Source organism: Arachis ipaensis, chromosome B10 (genome assembly GCF_059453495.1).
Source record: "Arachis ipaensis isolate K30076 ecotype BB chromosome B10, ASM5945349v1, whole genome shotgun sequence".
NCBI lineage: Eukaryota > Viridiplantae > Streptophyta > Magnoliopsida > Fabales > Fabaceae > Arachis > Arachis ipaensis.
Genome location: NC_142435.1, coordinates 38,459,097 through 38,483,186, shown reverse-complemented (window position 1 = coordinate 38,483,186; position 24,090 = coordinate 38,459,097). Strand labels below are relative to the sequence as shown.

At 39.8% G+C, this 24,090-nt stretch overlaps 1 non-coding gene across 1 annotated transcript; it reads left to right on the top strand.

Annotated features, from left to right (window-relative positions):
- Positions 1-6,744: 6,744 nt before the first annotated feature.
- Positions 6,745-6,848, top strand: LOC148579745 (small nucleolar RNA R71). Its single transcript, XR_015899409.1, has one exon. It is a non-coding gene; the product is annotated as a small nucleolar RNA R71 (small nucleolar RNA).
- Positions 6,849-24,090: the final 17,242 nt, after the last annotated feature.

The window sequence follows — 24,090 nt, the reverse complement described above, 5'->3', positions numbered from 1 at the left end:
AACTTTCTCACTAACGTTACTAAGTAAAAGCCACGTTAATTTCAACGTTAGTGGCATAAACGTTGCCACTAACGTTGCCTCTAAGTCCTTCGCACACGTTATTGAGACTTAACATTTCCAATAACTTTGAAAAGCCCCCTTTGTTCCCACGTTAGAGCCCACGTTAACTTAGTTAACGTGGCTCTTTAACGTGGGCTTGCCATCCTTCGAGAACGTTAGTGACACTCAACATTGTCACTAACGTTCCAAGGTGCCCCTATGTCTCACATTAGAGTCCACGTTAACTAGGTTAACGTGGCTTCTAACGTGGCCATGCTTAACCATCCCCAACGTTAGTGACAATGTTGAGTGTCACTAACGTTGGCCATTCTTTCACTCATCAACGTTAGCTTCCACGTTAACTAGGTTAACGTGGAAGTTAACGTGGCTCCTTGGGGGATTGTGTGGTTGCTTCCAACGTTAGTGACAATGTTGGGTGTCACTAACGTTGTCGACCATGCTTGCTTCTTACGTTAGCTCCCACGTTAACCAAGTTAACGTGGGAGCTAACGTGGTATATTTCTCCTTAGGCCAACGGTAGTGACAATGTTGAATGTCCCTAACGTTGGCGCTTCTCCCCCTTTCTAATGTTAGAGGCCACGTTAACTGAGTTAACGTGGACTCTAACGTGGCCACTTGTGAGCATTTGCCAACGTTAGTGACAATGTTAAGTGTCACTAACGTTGGCTCAACTTTCCTTCTCCACGTTAGAGTTCACGTTAACTTAGTTAACGTCACTCTTAACGTGGTCAATGATGGCTTTGAGAGCGTTATTGGCAATCACTTTTCTCATTAACTTTGCAAGTTACCTCCCATTCCTTGCTTCCTTTGGTCCTGAAATCAAACAATAGAGTGCATCAAAGTTCTAGTCCAAGTCATGGGTAATGCAACATACAATTTGTCACTAAACTCATGCAAAATCCTCATGAAATAATGTAAAATGCACAATGTATGCTTGAATCAAGGTGTAAGTGAATATCTACCCAAAACTAGCTTATTTCCTAAGGAAATGCATGAAACTAACCTAAAAACAGTAAAGAAATGGTCAGTGAAACTGCCAAGATGCCCTGGCATCACAACACCAAACTTAAAGCTTGCTTGTCCCTAAGCAAGTACTGAAACAAAAGAATGATGAATGGAATGCCAAGAGCAATGAGTCATTCTTGTGGAAGTCATATCACTGATTTTATGGTGGTTTCATGCATAGTAACTTAGGTTCATTCCTGGCTTTCAGACCTTTATCATGTCTTAAAACACTCACTTTGCTTACATCCCATGAGACTTTTATTCATTGATCCCTTTATTGTCATTTCAGAGCTTATTGGTGTTCTTAGGCTAAGTGCTCTGTAAGGGGCAACTTTTTAAGATAAGCTTTCAGCCAACACTTTCGAACCAGTTGGTTCAAGGTGCTAGGTGTTGAAGCACCCCTAAGGACTTACTCCCTCAAGTCTCTCCCCCATACATACACACCACAGGCATATAGTTCATTTATTTTCCTTCTTGAGACCTTGGTGTCCAGCACCTCTTTGGGTTACTAAATCTTCTATGGTGAGGGTTACTCTTGATAATGGACTTTCAGCTGATAATCCTGGGTTAGTTAACCCAAGTTACCAGGTGATAAAGCACTCCTAAGAGCTTATTCATCCAGGTAGATCCCTCACACAGGAACACCACAGACACATATCTTAAGATCAAAACCATTGGTGCCTAGCCTTATTGCTTACTCTTTTTCTTTTGTTTTTTTTTCACTTTCATTATTTGTTTCTCTTTCTCTTATTAGGATCTTGTCATATACTTAGTCTCATGAGTATATTCAAAGCAAAGTATTCAGGCCAGATAGTTGTCATCCCACCTTATGGTTGAACCAACTTAGCTAACTTATGATCATACCACAAACTCATGAATGTACTCCACAATATGAACTCCACTCTGGTCTTTTGAAACATAAACATTCTCTCTTCATTTGATTAAAAGGGATAAGCATACAAGTAAGTAAAGTAGGGATGCAGTGACATAAAGACTAGCACACAGAGACTTTCTTCAATACCAAAAACTTAAAAGACATAATTGAAAAAGGTTTAAACATAACATGGAAGCATGTTCTATTTCATACAAGATCTTCCTTATTTAAAACATAGAGAAAGGTGAACTAAAGAAGGAACTCGACCACCTTTTACTGTTGTGGATGTCCATGTTCTTTTCCTTGCTTGTCCTCCTTGTTTTCTCTTGCATTTCCTCGCATCTGTGCCAATCTTGCTTGCTTCCAATCCTCAAGTGCCTTCCTCACTGACTCATGACTCTCTTCCACCCTTTGTCTTTCCTTTCGTGCTAATTCATCCTTCATTTCGTCATACCTGGCTATTCCTGGATGCAATATTGGCAGCTGTCCCACTAAGTAGCCGAGCCTAGCTTGAGTGTTTATGTGATGTCCTGTTTCGCTCATGTAAACTCCTTCTGCGAATGCCCTTTGCTCGTCCAATAGTTCTGCCTGTTCTATTTGTCTTCGATGCATCTCATGTATGTGTGCCCCTTGATGTGCTTGGATGTTGATTAGTCTCTGGGTGGATTCTTGTTGCTTATTTTGCCTTTGTTCCATCCTGTTGAATTTTTCTCCCCATTGTTGTCCTTGACTTAGTTGCTGTTCCATCATTTGCCTTTGCCACTCACCTTGCTGAGTCATCCATCTTGAGAGTGTTTCCTCTTGCTGCCCCATCATCTGTAGTTGAAGCTCCTTCTGTGCTCCTTGGCTTTCCAAATATTGTCTAGATAGGCCATCGATGGCCTCCTGCAATTGGTGCATGTCCAAGGTCTGTTGTGCTTGACCCTCTAAGACTTGTCCTTCCACTACTTGAGGGGATGTCCTCTTCCTTTGCTTCCGCTGAGGCAAAGGGAATGCTGCAGCATTCATCCTTTGTACAGTTATTGGGATGCCTTCCTTTATCCACATGGGGTTCTCATCTTCAAAAACTACCCCAGCTTTCTTGCATATTCGGTAAATAGTGCTGGGGTAACGTAACGTTCCTCTTGAGTCACTTTTTTCTGCCATCTTTCTAATACCTTCAGCTATGAGTTCATGAACCTTGATTTCTCCTCCCTTCAGTATACAGTGCACCATTGTGGCTCTCTTGACATTCACCTCCGAGTTATTTGCAGCTGGGAAAATAGACCTTCTTACTAGCTCAAACCACCCCTTGGCTTCAGGAGTGAGATCTGTTCTCTTGATGAACTTTGGTTTATTTCCCGCACCCCTTTCCCAGTCAGCTCCTGGTACACAAATGTCTTGCAGAATCTGGTTATAATTGGGGTTGTCCAATCTTGAGTGATAGCTTTCTTCTTCAAACTGTATAGACCGTAACTTCAATGCCCTCATGACACTCATGGGACAAAAGTCCACCAGCTTTCCTCTCACAAAGCTTGTATACGACTCATCCTTCTTATCATATCGAACCGCATTTGCATAAAATTCTCTTATGAGGTTTGCATTCACCTTAATGACCGGGTCAGTGAGGAGCTCCCATCTTCTCCTTTCTATCTTCTCTGTGATTTCGGGGCACTTAGTCTTTTTAACTTGAAATCCCAGCTCATAAATGATTTCCTTATCAACCATCCACCCGTATTGCAATGCATGATGCAAGCTTCTAAATCTCTTTTCATCATATGGGTGTTCTTCCATGGGTTCCTTTCCCTTCCTTCTTTTAGAACCCGAAGACGCCATGAATGATAGTTAATATGTGAAGGTGGCAAAGTTGTGGAGTTTTTTGGTTGTTTAAGGTTTTATTGCGATGAAGAGAGTGAGGTGGGAAAAAGGTTTTTAATAGGGTAGGGAGTGTCTTGTACCAAAATGGAGAGTGGTGAAGATTGGGTAATGACAATGAAGGTGGGTACGGAACAAGGGTCCTTTATATAGAGAAGTTGTGAGAGAATGGAGGGTGTGGATTGCTTGAGTGGTTACTTGATGGACGGTTGGGGTGATGCATGGATAAAAGACAAGGATCATCACTTTATGAATGAGATTGCTCAGTCTTTTAGGGGTTCCATTTTTCCAATGTTGCATGGCAATATTTTCCAATGCATTCCCTTTTTAGAACACGTGTGTAGCCCTTCCTTTTGTGGTGTCCGATCCTTCTTTGTTTAGTTGTCCAATCCATCCTTTTTATGGTTCTTTTCTTTTCCTATAAAGATTTAAAATAAGGAAATTAATATCATAAAAATCAAACTCTACGGCTAGAATAATAAAGAGAAGAAAAAGAGTTTGTTTATTTATGAATTTCAACTAACTAACTACTTGTGTATCCTTATGCATTTTGGTGGCACCATGGGGTGACACCAAACTTAATTTGAAACAATGTGATGAAAAGTTTTGTTCAAAGCTCCTAAGACTAGCATGCATCTTGGTTTGCTTTGAACACCAAACTTGTTCTTCACTATATACTGCATGATAAAAATTGCACCAAGTGTTTGTCAAGTTTGGGTTGAAATTCATAAACATTGATTTATTCATTATTTTAAAAACATATAAAACATGGGTTGCCTCCCATGAAGCGCTTCTTTAGCGTCACTAGCTTGACGTTTTTCCCTCATCAGGGTGGTTGGTAGTGCTTAAAGTCCTCCCCTCTTGCTGTGGACTTATATCCATTGGTTGGATCAATGATCTCCACATGTTCCAGGGAAAGAACTCTGTTGATAGTGAAGACCTTAGGTAACTGAGATGGTACAGTAGGGAGATTAGGGGGAATATCTGGGAAGTAAGCTGAGACAACTCTATCCCCTGGAGAGAAGTCTTCCGTAGGGATCTTCTTGTTCCTCCACCTCCTTGGTACCTTCTTCTTTGTTTCTTTTGAAGTTGCCTTCCCCTTGGTGACCTCTTTTTCTAAAGGAGTTGTGATGCTGTCTTCACCTGCCTCTAGAGGTTTAGGTTCCTCCAACTTTTCCTTGAGCTTTGGCAATTGCTGTTTTCCTTGTTTATCTATTAGGGGGGTCTCAGAATGAATTGGCTGTGCTTCAGTGCTTGTTTCCTCCTTCAGTGTCTCATTATCATTTGTGCTTAGTTCCTTGTCCTCTTGATCTGTTTCTTGTGAGAGTTTGAAAACATTGAAGCTGAGTCGTTCATCATGGATTCTCAATATTAGTTCCCCTTTCTCTACATCGATAAGTGCTCTGGCCGTAGCTAGGAATGGTCTTCCCAATATGATTGGGTGAGTGTGACTCTCTTCCATGTCCAGGATGACAAAGTCTATTGGGAGAAAGTATTTCCCAACCTTTAGCAACACATTTTCCACCACTCCTATTGCTTGCTTTTGAGTTTTGTCAGCCAGTCTGATGATTACATCTGTGGGCATTATCTCATTGATCTGCAGCCTTTTCACCAGGGATAAGGGCAATAAGTTGATGCTGGCCCCCAAATCACATAGTGCTCTATCGAACATAGTTTCACCTATGACACAAGGGATGTGAAAACTCCCTGGGTCTCTTCTTTTTGTAGGCAACTCAGGTTGAATAAGGGCACTACATTCCTTGTTCATCACTATAGTCTGGCCTCCTTTGAGTGAGCTTTTCCTGGGAAAAAGTTCCTTCATATACTTGATGAATGCAGGAATTTGTTGAATTGCCTTGATGAATGGTATGTTTACATGCAGAGATGCAAACAAGTCTAGGAACCTTGAGTATATTCTCTTTCCTACAGCACCATTGAGCAGTTGAGGGAAGGGAGCATAGAGCTTCAGCAGCTCTTGTTGTGAGATTTTTGGTTCTTGGTGATCTCTATCCTCCTCCTTTGTTGAGTTGTCTTCAGGTTGTTTGCAAAGTTTGCCTTGCTTGTCTTCAGTCTCTTGATCACTCGTAGTGACCATTTTGCAATCTTCCCATTTTACTTTCTTTGCTTCTCCTTTGAGGTTTTTCTCCGTGTCACTTGGGAAGCTATCAGTAGGTTTGGGAATCTTCTCAGCTAAATATCCCACCTGGAATTCCAACTTCCTAATGGTCTCTCCCTGGTTCTTAATATTGGCTCGCACCTCTTCTTTGAACACCTTATTTTCTTGAATCTCTTGGCATATTCCTTCAAGTAAGGCTTCAATCATAGAGAGCTTGTCATCAAGTGATGAGTGATTCAGAGCAGATGTGCTGTTTTGGTTTTGATAAGCATGCGGAGAAGTGTTGTTGTGGGGGTGTTGAGATGTCCTCTGTGTGAATTGCTGGTGAGCTGCATTATTGTTGGAGTTGTAACGTCTCTGGTCTTGGTTTTGATCTTGCTCACTTCCCCACCCAAAGTTTGGGTGGTTTCTCCATCCAGGTTTGTAGGTCTTGAAGTATGGATCATAGTTTTTCCTTGGTGAATTCCCAATGTAGTTGGCTTGCTCCTGACTACCCTCTGCTTCTTCATTCACTCCCTCTTGGGTTGCTGATGAAGTGGAGATTGCTGCTACTTGGTTCCTCTCCATCTTCTTGCTGAGGTCAGCCAGCTGCTGGGTGATGAGCTTGTTTTGGGCCAACAGAGTATCTACATTGTTTAGCTCCATTACTCCTCTTGTGTTCCCTCTTTCGGAAGCATAGAAGTAGTCGTTCTCTGTTACTGTTTCAATAATATCTATGGCTTCCTCAATAGTCTTCTTCTTGTTCAAAGATCCTCCGGATGAATGGTCTACGGCCTTGTTTGACTCATAAGAGAGCCCTTCATAGAAAATGTGCAGCTGCACCCATTCGTTGAACATGTCAGGTGGACACCTCCTTGTTAAGTCCTTGAACCTCTCCCATGCTTCATATAGAGTCTCACCATCTTGTTGCCTGAAAGTTTGGACCTCAGCTCTCAGCCTATTGATTCGTTGAGGAGGGTAAAATCTTGCTAAAAATTTGTTCACCACGTCTTCCCAAGTTGTCAAGCTTTCCCTTGGGAAAGATTCCAGCCACTTGGCTGCTTTGTCCCTAAGTGAGAATGGAAACAAGAGCAGTCTATAGGTGTCAGGATGAACACCATTAGACTTCACTGTGTCACATATCCTCAGGAAGGAGGTTAGATGTTGATTGGGGTCTTCTTGAACACCTCCTCCAAACGAGCAGTTGTTCTGAACAAGGGTGATGAGCTGTGGTTTAAGTTCAAAGTTGTTGGCATGGATTGTTGGCTTTTGCATGCTACTTCCATAATTGCCTGGGTTTGGATTGATGTAAGAGCCCAAAACTCTTCTATCCTCCCCAGCATGATTTGCTCTACCTCCTCCCCCATGGTTGTGATCTTCTTCTTCATGATGGTTTTCCATGTTGTCTTCCATGTTTGGTTCAAAGAATTCCTCTTCTTCCTCAGCACCAACCACTTTCTTTCCTCTTGCCTCCCTCCTTAATCTAAGGAAGGTCCTCTCAGGTTCAGAATCGAAGGAAGTTGAAGCCCCGCTTCTTCTCCCTATCATACAACCATCAAGTGCAAGCAAGAAAAGCTAGGTGCAGAAAGTATTTGTGTCAGAATTACTGTTAGTTGTGGGTGATGCAATATATCAAACAGTTAGTAGGTTAGCAAACAGAATTAAAAATAACAAAGAAAAACAAAAGAGTAGAGGGGGAAGGGAAGAAGTTTAACTAAAACAAAAAGTAAATCACTCAAACAGAAAATGAAATTCACAAAATAAAAATGCTCAATCTAGTGATCTTCCAATTTAATCATTGTTGATGCACAATCAATCTCCGGCAACATCGCTATAAACTTGATGCGCGGAAAACTTGTCTCGCAACAAATCTCCCTTCGGCAAGTGTACCGAATTTGTCGTCAAGTAAAAATTCACAATAGAGTAAGGTTGAATCCCACAGGGATTGATTGATCAAGCAACTTTAATTAGAAGAATGTTCTAGTTGAGCGAATCCAGAATTTGGGTTGAGAATTGCAAAAAATAAAATGGCGGGAATGTAAATAACAGAAAAGTAAATGCTAGAATTAAAAGACTGGAAGTAAATGACTGAAAATAAATTGCAGAATTGTAAATGGGAATGGGGAATTTGCTCATAAAAGTAAATGGCAGAAATTAAAGAGAATGGGTAAGATCAGAGATGGGGAGTTCATTGGGCTTAAGAGATGTTGCAATTCTCTGGATCAAGTTTATTTTCATCTCTTCCTCAATCAATGCACTCATTGATCTCCTTGGCAATCTTAATTGATTGAATTACAATTTCTTGCAATTCAATCTCTCAAGTCTTGATCAATAGCCAATTCCTTGGTCAATTGCTCATGAGAAGAGATGAAGTATGGTCACTGATTATACCACATGCATTTCCCAAATCAAGTATTGAGAGGGTTATAGTCACATACCCATCCAAACCCAATTTGGTCCTGCATGAGAAAGCACTTCTAGCTTGATCTCTTCATTCCTCTTTCAAGGTTCAAAAGTGATCCAAGATTGAATAGCTTCTTTTCCAAGATAACTACTCAATTGGATGAAGATCGAAAGCTTTCAAGTAAAATCAAGAGAAAAGATAGAAAAAGAATAATGAAAATTTGTATTGATCCATCAAATTACAACAGAGCTCCCTAACCCAATGAAAGGGGTTTAGTTATTCATAGCTCTTGAAAATGAAAACAAAGATGGAGAATACATCATAGAACTAGAAATTGCAGAGAAAGTAAAATACAGAGAGTAATTCTCTTTTTCCAACTTCCAGAACTCCTTAACAATTCAAAGCTACTCCTATATATACTACTTCTCTCAGCTTCTAGTTGGCTCTTCAAGTCTTGGGCCTTTGGATCTTGAGTTTGAAGCAGTTCTCTTCTTCATTTGGGCTTGGCTTTACTTGCAGAGAGAAAATGTGAAGTGGGCAGAGACTTTAGCTCAGGACGTTAGGGGTGTTAACGTTTAGTGAAAATATAAGTTCGAGAACGTTAGTGACAATCAACTTTCTCACTAACGTTACTAAGTAAAAGCCACGTTAACTTCAACGTTAGCGGCATAAATGTTGCCACTAACATTTTCTCTAAGTCCTTCGTACAAGTTATTGAGACTTAACATTTCCAATAACTTTGAAAAGCCCCCTTTGTTCCCATGTTAGAGCCCACGTTAACTTAGTTAACGTGGCTCTTTAACGTGGGCTTGCCATCCTTCGAGAACGTTAGTGACACTCAACATTGTCACTAACGTTCCAAGGTGCCCCTATGTTTCACGTTAGAGTCCACGTTAACTAGGTTAACGTGGCTTCTAATGTGGCCATGCTTAACCATCCCCAACGTTAGTGACAATGTTGAGTGTCACTAACGTTGGCCATTCTTTCACTCATCAACGTTAGCTTCCATGTTAGCTAGGTTAACGTGGAAGTTAACGTGGCTCCTTAGGGGATTGTGTGGTTGCTTCCAACGTTAGTGACAATGTTGGGTGTCACTAACATTGTCGACCATGCTTGCTTCTTACTTTAGCTCCCACGTTAACCAAGTTAACGTGGGAGTTAACGTGGTATATTTCTCCTTAGGCCAACGTTAGTGACAATGTTGAATGTCACTAATGTTGGCGCTTCTCCCCCTTTCTAACGTTAGAGGCCACGTTAACTGAGTTAACGTAGACTCTAACGTGGCCACTTGTGAGCATTTGCCAACGTTAGTGACAATGTTAAGTGTCACTAACGTTGGCTCAACTTTCCTTCTCCACGTTAGAGTTCACGTTAACTTAGTTAACGTCACTCTTAATGTGGTCAATGATGGCTTTGAGAGCATTATTGGCAATCACTTTTCTCATTAACTTTGCAAGTTACCTCCCATTCCTTGCTTCCTTTGGTCCGGAAATCAAGCAATAGAGTGCATCAAAGTTCTAGTCCAAGTCATGGGTAATCAACATACAATTTGTCACTAAACTCATGCAAAATCCTCACGAAATAATGTAAAATGCACAATGTATGCTTGAATCAAGGTGTAAGTGAATATCTACCCAAAACTAGCTTATTTCCTAAGGAAATGCATGAAACTAACCTAAAAACAGTAAAGAAAGGGTCAGTGAAACTGGCCAAGATGCCCTGGCATCAGTTGAGTAGTTTCAGATCCTCTAAGGTAGGAATGACTTAAAGGATGGAAAGGAAACATACAAAAATGGAAGGAAAGCGCAAAACGGAGTTTCTGAAGAAACTAGCATCCACGCGATCGCATGGGCGACGCGGACGCATGCCAAGCGCGAATCAACAGCGACGCGGCCGCATGACTGACGCGACCGCGCGCCTTAAGCAGATCACATATGAAGCAGCCACATGACCGACGTGACCGCGTGACAAGAAAAGCTCCGAATTACGCGACCACGTGACCCACGCGGACGCGTGACAAAGGCCACGCACCAGAAATTGCAGAAAACGCTCATAGCGAATTCTGAAGCCCTTTTTGGCCCAAATCCAAGTCCAGAAGGCATAGACCAGAGGTTATGAAGTGGGAGAATGCATCCATTCAAAGGGAGCTCACCAATTTTTTTACTTTCCATGATTTTGATTTAGTTTTGAGAGAGGCTCTCTCCTCTCTCTTTAGGATTAGGATTTAGATTTAGGATTTTTATTCGGTTTCAAGATTATCTCTTTTGATCAGGTTCAATATTCCTTTCATTTACTTTTGCAAGTCACTTTATGAATCCTTTCATGTTACAGATTACTCTTTTATTAATGTTATTTGAGGTATTTCAGTTTAACATTGATTTCTTTTATTTATGCTATTGTTGCTTTTACTCTGAAGACATTTTTATTCCAGTAGATTTACTTCCCCTTTTGGTTTTGGTTAAGAAATTAGTAACTCAGGAGTTGTCAAACTCAAACACGATTGGTAATTGTTATCTTGTTAATTGAATTGAACTTCAATAATCTCAATCTTTTCTTAGGAAATAAATAGGATCCGAAGATCAAACCAATTAATCCCTTAACCTTCCTTTATATTAGTAAAGGCTAACGAAGTGGAATTAAGATTTAATTATTATCATCATTGATAAGGATAGCCAGGATAGGACCTCTAATTTCTCATACCTTGCCAAAAGTTTGCTTTACAGTATTTATTTATTTTTAATTGCCATTTAAATTATTTGTCATATTTGTTCCTCATTCTTAAAACACCAAATTTACAATCTCCATAACCAATAATAAGAACATACTTCCCTGCAGTTCCTTGAGAAGACGACCCGAGGTTTGAATACTTCGGTTATCAATTTTTAAGGGGTTTGTTACTTGTGACAACCAAAACGTTTGTACGAAGGGATTTTTGTTGGTTTAGAAACTATATCTACAACGCGACTGTTTTATTAAAAATCTTTACTGGCAAAAATCCTAACGTCAACTTCCTTTCTATTTCTCTCTCTTCTTTTTCAAAATTCATCATTCAATTTTCAAATATTTTTAGTTAATTAGCTTTTATTTTCGAATTCAATTAATGAATAAAATAAAAACAAAAATATTTTAATTCTAGTTTCTCTTTTCACTTCTTAATTTTCGAATTATCTAACCCCTTTTATTCGAATTCTTCTTCTCTTCTCTCCATCTTCTTTTTTCTTTTTTCCTCACATCTTACAGGGAGTCCTCTATTCTTTGACATAGAACTCCTATTCTTCTTCTTTCTTGTTTTCTTTTTCTTGTTTATGAGCAGGAACAAGGATAAAGAACCTCTCTTTAATCTTGATCCTGAACCTGAGAGGACCTTATGGAAGCATTTACAATAAGTTAAAGCACAACATTTCAGAGAAAACCTCACAGAGCTATTCGAAAAAGAGGCTAAAAACACAGAAATGGCAGTTGAGCCGAATAATGGAGGAGATGCAAAGAAGGTTCTTGGTGACTTCACTGCACCAACTTCTAACCTCTATGAAAGAAATATCTCCATACCTTCTATTAGAGCAAATAACTTTGAGCTAAAACCTCAGTTAATCTCTCTCTTGCAACAGAATTGCAAATTTTATGGACTTCCACTAGAAGATCCACATCAGTTCCTATCTGAATTCATGCAGATCTGCACTATTAAGACCAATGGAGTGGATCCTGAGGTCTACAGACTTATACTTTTTCCTTTTGCTGTTAGAGACAGAGCTAAGATATGGTTGGATTCTCAACCTAAGAAAAGCCTGGACTCTTGGGAAAAGTTAGTCAATGCTTTCTTGGCCAAGTTCTTTCCACCTCAAAAGATGAGCAAGCTCAGGGTGGAAGTTCAAACCTTCAAACAAAAAGAGGTGAATCCCTCTATGAAGCTCGGGAAAGATACAAACAACTGATCAGGAGGTGTCCTGTTGACATACTCTTAGAATGGTCTATCCTAGGAATTTTCTATGACGGTCTATCTGAGATATCCAAGATCTCCGTGGATCATTCTGCTGGTGGATCACTCCACTTGAAGAAGATGCCTGCAGGGACACAGGAACTCATTGAAATGGTTGCAAACAACCAATTCATTAATACTTCTGAGAGGAACCCTGTGAACAATAGGGTAGCTTAGAAGAAAGGATTCTTGGAAGTTGATACTCTGAATGCCATATTGGCTCAAAACAAGATCTTGACTCAACGGGTCAATATGATCTCTCGGCACTTAACTGGATCACAAGCTGCAACTGGCAGCACCCAAGATACCTCCTATGATAGAGATGCCTACGATCTAAATCAACCTTCAACGGAGGAGGTGAATTACATGGGAGAACCCTATAGAAACACCTACAATCCCTCATGGGAGAATCATCCTAACCTTTCATGGAAGGATCAACAGAAGCCTCAGCAAGGCTTCAACAATAATCAAGGTGGAAGAACCCAGAATAAGTTGAATAATAGACCATCATTCCCATCATCTCAACAGCAGATGGAGACTCCTAGGTAGAGCCTTTCTGACATAGCAACCATAGTCTCTGAGCTCTCTAAAACCACTCACAGTTTCATAACAGAAATTAGGTCCTCCAACAGAAATCTGGAGATACAAGTTGGTCAACTGAGCAAGAGAATCCCTAAAACCCCTCTAAACACTCTTCCTGGTAACACTGAAGTAAACCCAAGAGAAGAGTGTAAGGCCATCTCTACAATAGTGAAGGCCAAATCTGAGGAGGCATTAGTGGCGTTGAACGCCAGTAAGGAGGTCTTTACTGGGTGTTCAACACCCAAAGAGGGGCCATTAGTGGCATTGAACGCCATTAAGGAGGTCCTTACTGGGCATTCAACGCCTAAGGAAGCACCATTACTGGCATTGAATGCCAGTAAGGAGGTCCTTACTGGGCGTTCAACGCCCAAAGCAGTACCAAAGCTGGCGTTGAACGCTAGTACAGGGATGCATAATGGGCGTTCAATGCCCAAAGAAACACAAGTCTTGGCATTCAGGGTAGTTGGCAACCCTAAGCCCACTGAGAACTACCCTATTGAAGAAATGATAGAACCCAAGGTTCATGAGGAACCTATTGGAGTTCCATTGAATGCTTGGTTGAAGATTATAGAATCTGAAGAGTACTCCTCCTCTGATGAGGAAGAGGAAACTAGGGAAGAGCAAGTTGCTCGGTACCTAGAAATTCTAATGAAGCTGAATGCCAAGCTATTTGGCACAGAGCTATTAGAGGAATAACCTCCAGTGCTCACCAAGGAACACAATGCCTTGGTTAAGCAAAAGTTGCCTCAAAAGAAACCGGATCCCAAACGCTTCTTAATTCCTTGCACCATAGGTACCATGACCTTTGATAAGGCTCTGTGTGACCAAGGGTCAACCATAAACCTCATGCCTCTCTCTGTAATAGAGAGGCTGGGAATCTTTGAGGTACAAGCTGTAAGAATCTCACTTGAGATAGCAGACAAGTCCATGAAAGAAGCTTATGAACTGGTAGAGGATGTCTTAGTAAAGGTTGAAGACCTTTACATCCCTGCTGATTTTATAATCATGGATACTGGCAATGAAGAAGATGAATCCATCATCCTTGTAAGACCCTTCCTAGCTACAGCCAAGGCTGTAATTAATGTAGACAGGGGAGAACTATTCCTGTAGTTAGATGAGGACTATCTTATGTTCAAGGTTCATAAATCTCATTCTACCTCAACTGAAGGAAGCACCATTCACATGAAGTACTTCAACCACTCCTCTTAGTACAGAGCCCCCAGACACCAATTCTAAGTTTGTTGTGGGGCAACCATCATCAAGCTCTAAGAGGAATGGTAGTAAAAAAGTGCCTAAGGGCTGGAGGGATAAGAAAATCTCCAGTGAAGGCCTCTCACCCTGCATGAGAGTTATCTTCACTGAGAATTCTATCATTCCACACACTGTGAATAGGATCTTGTCTCTAGAACATGTGGAACTTATCCATGAGAGCACAGGCAAGAATTTTTCACTGTAAGGGGAGAAATTCCGAGCCCCTATCCATCTCCATAAGGAGCTAACCGTCAAGCTAGTGACGATAAAGAAGCGCTTGTTGGGGGGCAACACATCAATAATTAATGTTTTCTTGTTTTTCTCTAAGTTTATTTAAGTTATATTAGTTTAATTTTCATATAAGTTTACGATCATGTTCAGTAGTTAAAATAGAAACAGAAACAAAAATAGTCAGAGCTGGAAACAGAACACTCTAGAGTAGAGACACGGCTGGCGTTGAATACTAACCAAGGAGCATAATGCTGGCATTGAACGCCAGCCAGGGAGCACATTGCTGGCATTGAACGCCAGTAATGGGGCAGAAACCTAGCGTTGAATGCCAAGTAGGAACACCCAAATGGGCGTTTAACGCCCAAGGAGAGGCACATTGCTGGCGTTGAACGCCTGCCAGGTGCAAGAGCTGGGCGTTCAATGCCCACAAGGGGGCAGGAAACTTGAATTCCCTAGCCCCTCAGGATCAGTGGGTCCCACAGAATCCCCACCTACCCCACCTTCTCCTCTCTCTTTCTTTCACTCTTCCCCACACTCTCTTTCCTATAAACCCTAACCCAGTCACATCTATATCACTTCCCAAAACCATCATAACTCCCACCAACCCCCACCCACTTCAAATTTAAAATTACCCACCCAATTCCCACCCATTCATTCGATCCCAACCCTATCCCACCCATATAAATATCCCTTCTTCCTACCCTTCATATACACATCATCCATTCACTAAAAGCCCTTCTTGGCCGAATCCACTATCCTCTCTATCTCCTCTATTCTCTTCTTCTTCTACTCTTTTCTTCATATTTTACTCGAGGATGAGCAAAGCTTTTAAGTTTGGTGTGGAAAAGCCTTGCTTTTTGCTTTTCATTCACACTTATGGCACCCAAAGTCAGAGAATCCTCTAGAAAGAGGAAAGAAAAAATAGTTTCTTCCACCTCTGAATCTTGGAAGATCGAGAGATTCATCACCAAAGCCCATCTAGACCACTTCTATGAAGTAGTGGCAAAGAAGAGGGTGATTCCTGAAGAGGGTGATGGTACAAGAGTTCTATGCCAAGTCCCAAAAATTGGCATACCATGGTCTGAGGGCGTCTCTTAGATTTCAGCGCAGAGAGTGTAAGGTTGGCACTCCATTTGCCACTGATGCAAGAAGACCCACACCCTTACACTAGGAGAGTCAATTTTGACCAGAGGCTGGACCAAGTCCTTTCAGAATTTGTGTGAAAGGAGCTCAGTGGAAGAGGGATGCTCAAGGCAAGCCTATCCAACTGAGAAGGCTTGACCTCAAGCCCGTAGCTAGAGGATGGTTGGAAGTTATCCAACGCTCTATCATCCCTGCTAGCAATTAATCAAAAGCGACCATTGATAGAGCCATCATGATTCATTGCATCATGATTGGAAGTGAGGTAGAGGTACATGAGGTAATACCTCAAGAGTTGTACAAGAAAGCTGAAAAGCCTTCCCTCTTAGCAAGGTTGGCCTTCCCCCACCTTATCTGTCACCTATGCAATTCAGCTGGAATTGTCATAGAAGGAAACATTCCAATTGAAGAGGACAAGCCCATCACCAAGAGGAGGATGGAACAAACTAGAGAGCCAGCACCTTGACCATAGCAAGAGCATGTGGAGCTGCCTCAACAAGAAGTCCCTGAGATGCCTCAAGAAATGTATTTTCCTCCCTAACACTATTGGGACCAATTGCACACTTCTCTAGAAGAATGAAGCTCCAGCATGGATCAACTAAGGATGGGACATCAAGAGCACTCCACCATCCTCCATGACATAAAAGAAGATCAAAGAGCCATGAGGGAAGAACAATGAGCCATGAGGGAAGAACAATAGAGGCAAAGGCGTGAGATAGAGGAGATCAAGCACTCCATTGGATCCTCCAGAAGGAGTAGTAGCCGCCATCACTAAGGTGGATTCGTTCCCTTTACTACCCTGTTGTCTATGTTATTTTTTTTGTTTTCCATGTATTTTGTTTTATTGTCTGTTTTTAGTGCATGATCATCTTTATTTTATGTCTTAAAGTTATGAAATATTTCATGCATCTCTCACCTTGCTTAAAAGAAAATTTTAAATTGAAAAAAAAGTAAGATGCATGAATTTCGAGTTTCATATTAAGAATGGTTCAATTATGTGATGTGGTGGCATTGCTTTTGTTTTCTAAATGTATGAATGAACAGTGCATATTTGATATTGGAGTTAAAGAATGTTGGTTGTTGAAAGAATGATGATGAAAGTGAAGTGTTATTGGTAATCTAAAAAATCCAAAATTTGATTCTTGAAGGAAGAAAAAGCAGCAAAAAGCAATAAAAGAAAAAAATTATATGCAAAAAAATATAGCAAAAAAAGAAAAAGAAAAAGCCAATAAGCTCTTTAAACCAAAAGGCAAGAGAAAAGGATCCAAGGCTTTGAGCATCAATGGTTAGGAGGGCTTAAAAGAAATATTTTAGCCTAAATAGTTCAATTGAGCTGCTTCCTTAACTTTATGCTTGTGGTGTGAAGGTGTCAAGTGAAAAACTTGAGACTGAGTAGTTAAAGTCGTAGTCCAAAGTAAAGAGTGTCCTTAAGAACTCTGGACACCACTGGCTGGTGATTCTAGCAAAGCTGAATCACAATCTGAAAGGGTTCACCCAGTTAAGTGTCTGTGGCATTTATGTATTCGGTGGTAATACTAGAAAGTAAAGTGCTTAGGGTCACGGCCAAGACTCTAAAGAAGCTGTGTTCAAGAATAAAAAAGAACTTAACAAAGAGAATCAACAGTACCATCTGGACTCTAAGTTCCTAAAGATGCCAACTATTCTAAGCTTCAATGGAAAGTGAGATGCCAGAACTATTCAGAAGCAAAAAGCTACTAATCCCGCTTATCTAATTGAAACTGAGCTTCATTGAGAATCCTGAAATTTATTGCATCGTTCTATTTCTTTTTAGCCTACTGTGTTTTTGGTTGCTTGGGAACAAGCAACAATTTAAGTTTGGTGTGCTGATGAGCGGATATTTTATACATTTTTTGGCATCATTTTCATATAGTTTTTGTTATGTTTCGATTAAGTTTTATTATGTTTTCATAGGTTTTAGTACAAAATTCACATTTTTAGATTCTACTTTGAGTTTGTGTGTCTTATGGTGATTTCAGGTATTTTCTGGCTGAAATTGAGGAGCTTGAGCAGAAGTCTAATTCAGAAGCAGAGAAAGGACTGCAGATGCTGTTAGGATCTGACCTCAGTGCACTCGAAGGAGCTTTTCTGAAGCTACAAAAGTCTAAATGGTGTGTTCTTAACGAATTTGGAAAGCTAACATCCAGGGCTTTCTAGAAATATATAATAGTTTAAACTTTATTTCGGAAATAAAGGCCCAAAACTGGTGTTGATCGCCAGCCACCAGTCCCATTCGTGGTGTCCAACGCCCACAGAGAAGCAGTTGGCATCCAACACCCCAAAGGGGGTCCCTAGCCACCGTTCAATGCCCCTAAGGGACCCTAGCTCGTGAAGACACTCAAAGCTCAGCCCAAACACTCACCAAGTGGGCCCCAGAAGTGGATTTTCGCGCCCCAGAAGTGGATTTTCGCGCCCCAGAAGTGGATTTTCGCACTCCTAAGACTAGTCTGTCATGTTTCTATAATCCTTAGTCATTAGATGTGTGTGTGTATATATATATATATATAAGAGTTCACCCTTGTTAGAAAAATCTTGCCCATTTGAACCTTTCATTGTATTTTTCAGTCAGCATGAGTCACTAACCTCCTAAGGTTAAGGTTAGGAGCTCTGCTGAGTTTCATGGATCAATAATATTACTATTTTCATTCAATATGTCTGATTCTATTCACTTATGCAACCTCGTTCTTTATCTTATGAATTGAGGGTGACCCGTGACAATCACCCTTGTTCTACATGGGTTTTGTGCAATTCCTAACCCGGATAGCATTGAACTAAAGCTAGAGATTGCATTGCAGATTCCAGTAGAGCATCTGAGCAACTTTGGATATGTGACATATAATCCCGTTGACTATGGGTGCGTGAAGTTTCTGTGGCGTTAAGGCTAGAGTCAGAGAAGCAGCACTTTCTGATCTGGAAGATCTGCCTTGTCTGTGGCACCTTGAGTAGGATTGTGAAGGGGAGTCAGCTACTTAGAGCTTCATCTTCTGCTACAGTGAGAAACCTAGAAGTGGCTTGATGAGAGGACATGAATTATCTCAACGTGGCGGATTGCTGCAGTAGAAGAGGTTAACTTAATGAGAGGACATGAGTTAATCACTTATGGCTGCCATTAAGGGAATCAGAAGTGATGAGCGGATAATTTATACGCTTTTTGGCATTGTTTTTAGTATGTTTTTAGTAGAATCTAGTTACTTTTAGGGATGTTTTCATTAGTTTTTATGTTAAATTCATATTTCTGGATTTTACTATGAGTTTGTGTGTTTTTCTGTGATTTCAAGTATTTTCTGGCTGAAATTGAGGGATTTGAGCAAAAATGGCGCGCTTCTAATTGAATTGGAAAGTAGACATCCAGGGCTTTCAAGCAATATATAATAGTCCATACTTTGCCCAAGTTTAGACGACGCATACTGGCGTTCAACGCCAGCTCTCTGCCCAATTCTGGCGTCCAGCGCCAGAAACAAGTTGCAAAGTGGAGTTTAACGCCCAAACTGGCACAAAAGCTGGCGTTCAACTCCAAGAATGACATCTCCACGTGTAGACTTCAAGCTCAGCCCAAGCACACACCAAGTGGGCCCCGGAAGTGGATTTATGCATCAATTACTTACTTCTGTAAACCCTAGTAGCTAGTTTATTATAAATAGGACCTTTTACTATTGTATTAGATATCTTTCTTTTGAACCATCTTTGGATTATCTTTTGATCTATTGATCACGTTTGGGGGCGGGCCATTCGGCCATGCCTGGACCTTCATTACTTATGTATTTTCAACGGTAGAGTTTCTGCACTCCATAGATTAAGGTGTGGAGCTCTGCTGTTCCTCAAAGATTAATGCAAAGTACTACTATTTTCTATTTAATTCATCTTATTTCGCTTCTAAGATATTCATTCGCACTTCAACCTGAATGTGATGAACGTGACAATCATCATCATTCCCTATGAACGCGTGCCTGACAACCACTTCCGTTCTACATTAGATTGAATGAGTATCTCTTAGATCTCTTAATCAGAATCTTCGTGGTATAAGCTAGATTGATGGCGGCATTCATGAGAGTCCGGAAAGTCTAAACCTTGTCCGTGGTATTCCGAGTAGGACTCTGGGATTGAATGACTGTGACGAACTCCAAACTCGCGAGTGCTGGGAGTAGTGACAGACGCAAAAGGATAGTAAATTCTATTCCAGTATGATCGAGAACCTCCAAGATGATTAGCCATGCAGTGACAGCGCATCGGACCATTTTCACAGAGAGGAATGGTATGCAACCAACGACAAGGGTGATGCCTCCAGACGATTAGCCGTGCTGTGACAGAGCATTTGGACCATTTTTCCGAGAGGATTGAAAGTAGCCATTGGCATCGGTGACATCCTTACATAAAGCCAGCCATAGAAAGGAGTAAGACGGATTGGATGAAGACAGCAGGAAAGCAGAGGTTCAGAGGAATGAATGCATCTCCATACGCTTATCTGAAATTCTCACCAATGATTTACATAAGTATTTCTATCCTTATTTTAGTATTAATTTCGAACACTCCATAACTATTTTATATCCGCCTGACTGAGATTTACAAGGTGACCATAGCTTGCTTCATACCAACAATCTCTGCGGGATCGACCCTTACTCACGTAAGGTTTATTACTTGGACAACCCAGTGCACTTGCTGGTTAGTTATGCGAAGTTGTGAAGATATGTTTAGACCATGGTTCTGTGCATCCGTTTTTGGTGCCATCGCCAGGGAATCAATTTCAAACAATAATTCACAACCTGAGTAACAATTTTGCATACCAAGTTTTTGGTGTCGTTGCCGGGGATTGTTCGAGTTTGGACAACTGACGGTTCATCTTGTTGCTCAGATTATATTATTTTCTTTTTATTTTATTTTCAAAAATTTTTCAAAAACCTTTCAAAAATCTCCCACCTGTTTTCGAAAAAAAAATATTTTCAAAAATATTTTTTTTTTCAGAATTTTTAAGAATAAATTCTAGTGTTTCATGAAGCATGTTGAAGCCTGGCTGGCTGTAAAGCCATGTCTAATCCTTCTGGGTAGGGCATGTTAGGCGTGTCATGTCTGAGTTACATGCTAAAGCTTGGCTGGCTATTAAGCTATGCCTGACCCTTTGATTGGAGCTTTAGACTAAAGAGCATAAGATTCCTGGAATTTATATTAAAAATTTTGGAATCCTTATTTTTATTTTTCACAATAATTTTCGAAAAAAAATACAAAAAAAATTATAAAATCATAAAAATCAAAAATATTTTTGTGTTCTTGTTTGAGTCTTGAGTCATGTTATAAGTTTGGTGTCAATTACATATTCATCTTGCATTTTTCGAAAATTCATGCATTCATAGTGTTCTTCATGATCTTCAAGCTGTTCTTGGTAAGTCTTCTTGTTTGATCTTGATGTTTTTCTTGTTTTGTGTTGTATGGTGTTTTTCATATGCATTCTTGAATTCTTAGTGCCTAAGCATTAAAGATTTCTAAGTTTGGTGTCTTGCATGTTTTCTTTGCATTAAAAATTTAAAAAAAAATATATTCTTGATGTTCATCATGATCTTCATAGTGTTCTTGGTGTTCATCTTGACATTCATAGCATTCTTGCATGCATCACATGTTTTGATCTAAAATTCTCTTGCATTGCATCATTTTCATGTTTCTCTCTCTCATCATTAAAAATTCAAAAATCAAAAAAATATCTTTCCCTTTTTCTCTCTTAAAATTTTGAAAATTAGATTTGACTTTTTCAAAAATTTTTAAAAAAATCTAGTTGTTTTTATGAGTCAAATCAAATTTTCAATTTAAAAATCTCATCTTTTTCAAAATCTTTTTCAAAAATCAAATCTTTTTCATTTTTCTTAGTTATTTTCAAAAATTATAAAAATATTTTTCAAAAATCTTTTTCTTATCTTTATCACATAATTTTCGAAAATAACATCACCAATTAATGTTTTGATTCAAAAATTTCAAGTTTGTTACTTACTTGTTAAGAAAGATTCAAACTTTAAGTTCTAGAATCATATCTTGTGATTTCTTATGAATCAAGTCATTAATTGTGATTTTAAAAATCAAATCTTTTTCAAAATTAATTTCAATCATATCTTTTCAAAAATATCTTCTTATCTTAGCTTTTTCAAAAAAGTGATTGCAAAATATCTTTTCTAACTTCCTAACTTCTTATCTTTTCAAAATTTGTTTCAACTAACTAACTAACTTTTTGTTTGTTTCTTACCTTTTTCAAAACTACTTAACTAACTCTCTCTCTCTAATTTTCGAAAAAATCTTCCCTCTTTTTCAAAATTTCTTTTTAATTAGACTAATTATTTTATTTTTTATTTGAATTTTCGAAAAACTACTAACCTTTTTCAAAAACTATTTTCGAAAATCACTAACTCTTTTTCAAAAATTATTTTTGAAAATTCTCTCCTCCTCTCATCCCCTTCTATTTATTTATTCATCTACTAACACTTCTCTTCATCTCACATCTCTGCTCCTATCATCATCTTTGTGTTTGGATTCTTCATTCTTCTTCACCCCTATTCCTTTTCTTCTTCTACTAACAATAAGGAACCTCTTTACTGTGACATAGAGGATTCCTCTTCTTTTCTTTTTCTCTTCTCTTTCTTATGAGCAGGGACAAAGAAAAAGGCATTCTTGTTGAAGCTGATCCAGAACCTGAAAGGACTCTGAAGAGAAAACTAAGAGAAGCTAAATTACAACAATCCAGAGACAACCTTATTAAAAATTTTGAACAAGTAAAGGAGATGGCAGCCGAACCCAACAACAATAATGCAAGGAGAATGTTTGGTGACTTTACTGCACCTAATTCCAATTTACATGGAAGAAGCATCTCCATTCCTACCATTGGAGCAAACAATTTTGAGCTGAAACCTCAGCTAGTTTCTCTGATACAGCAGAACTGCAAGTTTCATGGACTTCTATCTGAAGATCCTTTTCAGTTCTTAACTGAATTCTTGCAGATCTGTGATACTGTTAAGACTAATGGAGTAGATCCTGAAGTCTACAGGCTCATGCTTTTCCCTTTTGCTATAAGAGACAGAGCTAGAATATGGTTGGACTCTCAACCCAAAGACAGCCTGAACTCTTGGGATAAGCTGGTCATGGCTTTCTTAGCCAAGTTCTTCCCTCCTAAAAAGCTGAGCAAGCTTAGAGCTGATGTTCAAACCTTCAGATAGAAAGAAGGTGAATCCCTCTATGAAGCTTGGGAAAGATACAAGCAGCTGACCAAAAAGTGTCCTTCTGACATGCTTTCAGAATGGACCATCCTGGATATATTCTATGATGGTTTATCTAAGCTATCAAAGATGTCATTGGATACTTCTGCAGGTGGATCCATTCACCTAAAGAAAACGCCTGCAGAAGCTCAAGAACTCATTGACATGGTTGCTAATAACCAGTTTATGTACACTTCTGAGAGGAATCCTGTGAGTAATGGGACGCCTATGAAGAAGGAAGTTCTTGAAATTGATACTTTGAATGCCATATTGGCTCAGAATAAAATATTGACTCAGCAAGTCAATATGATTTCTCAGAGTCTGAATGGAATGCAAGCTGCATCCAACAGTACTCAAGAGGCATCTTCTGAGGAAGAAGCTTATGATCCTGAGAACCCTGCAATAGTAGAGTTAAAATACATGGGTGAACCATATGGAAACACCTACAATCCATCATGGAGAAATCACCCAAATCTCTCATGGAAGGATCAAAAGCCTCAACAAGGCTTTAATAATGGTGGAAGAAACAGGTTTAGCAATAGCAAGCCTTTTCCATCATCCACTCAGCAACAGACAGAGAATTCTGAGCAGAATCCATCTAGCTTAGCAAATTTAGTCTCTGATCTATCTAAGGCCACTGTGAATTTCATGAATGAAACAAGGTCTTCCATTAGAAATTTGGAAGCACAAGTGGGCCAGCTGAGTAAAAGGATCACTGAAATCCCTCCTAGTACTCTCCCAAGCAATACAGTTGAGAATCCAAAAGGAGAGTGCAAGGCCATTGAATTAATTACCATGGCCGAACCCACAAGAGAGGAGAAGGACGTGAATCCCAAGGAAGAAGACCTCTTGGGACATCTAGTGATCAATAAGGAGCTTCCCTCTGAGGAAGCAAATGACTCTGAGGCTCATCTAGAGACCATAGAGATTCCATTGAACCTCCTTATGCCATTCATGAGCTCTGATGAGTATTTCTCTTCTGAAAAAAATGAGGATGTTACTGAAGAGCAAGCTGCCAAGTTCCTTGGTGCAATCATGAAGCTAAATGCGAAATTATTTGGTATTGAGACTTGGGAAGATGAACCTCCCTTGTTCACTAATGAACTAAGTGATCTGGATCAACTGACATTGCCTCAGAAGAAACAGGATCCTGGAAAGTTCATAATACCTTGTACCATAGGCACCATGATCTTTAAGGCTCTGTGTGACCTTGGTTCAGGGATAAACCTCATGCCCCTCTCTGTAATAGAGAAACTGGGAATCTATGGGGTGCAAGCTGCTAAAATCTCATTAGAGATGGCATACAATTCAAGAAAACAGGCTTATGGACAAGTAGAGGACGTGTTAGTGAAGGTTGAAGGCCTTTACATCCCT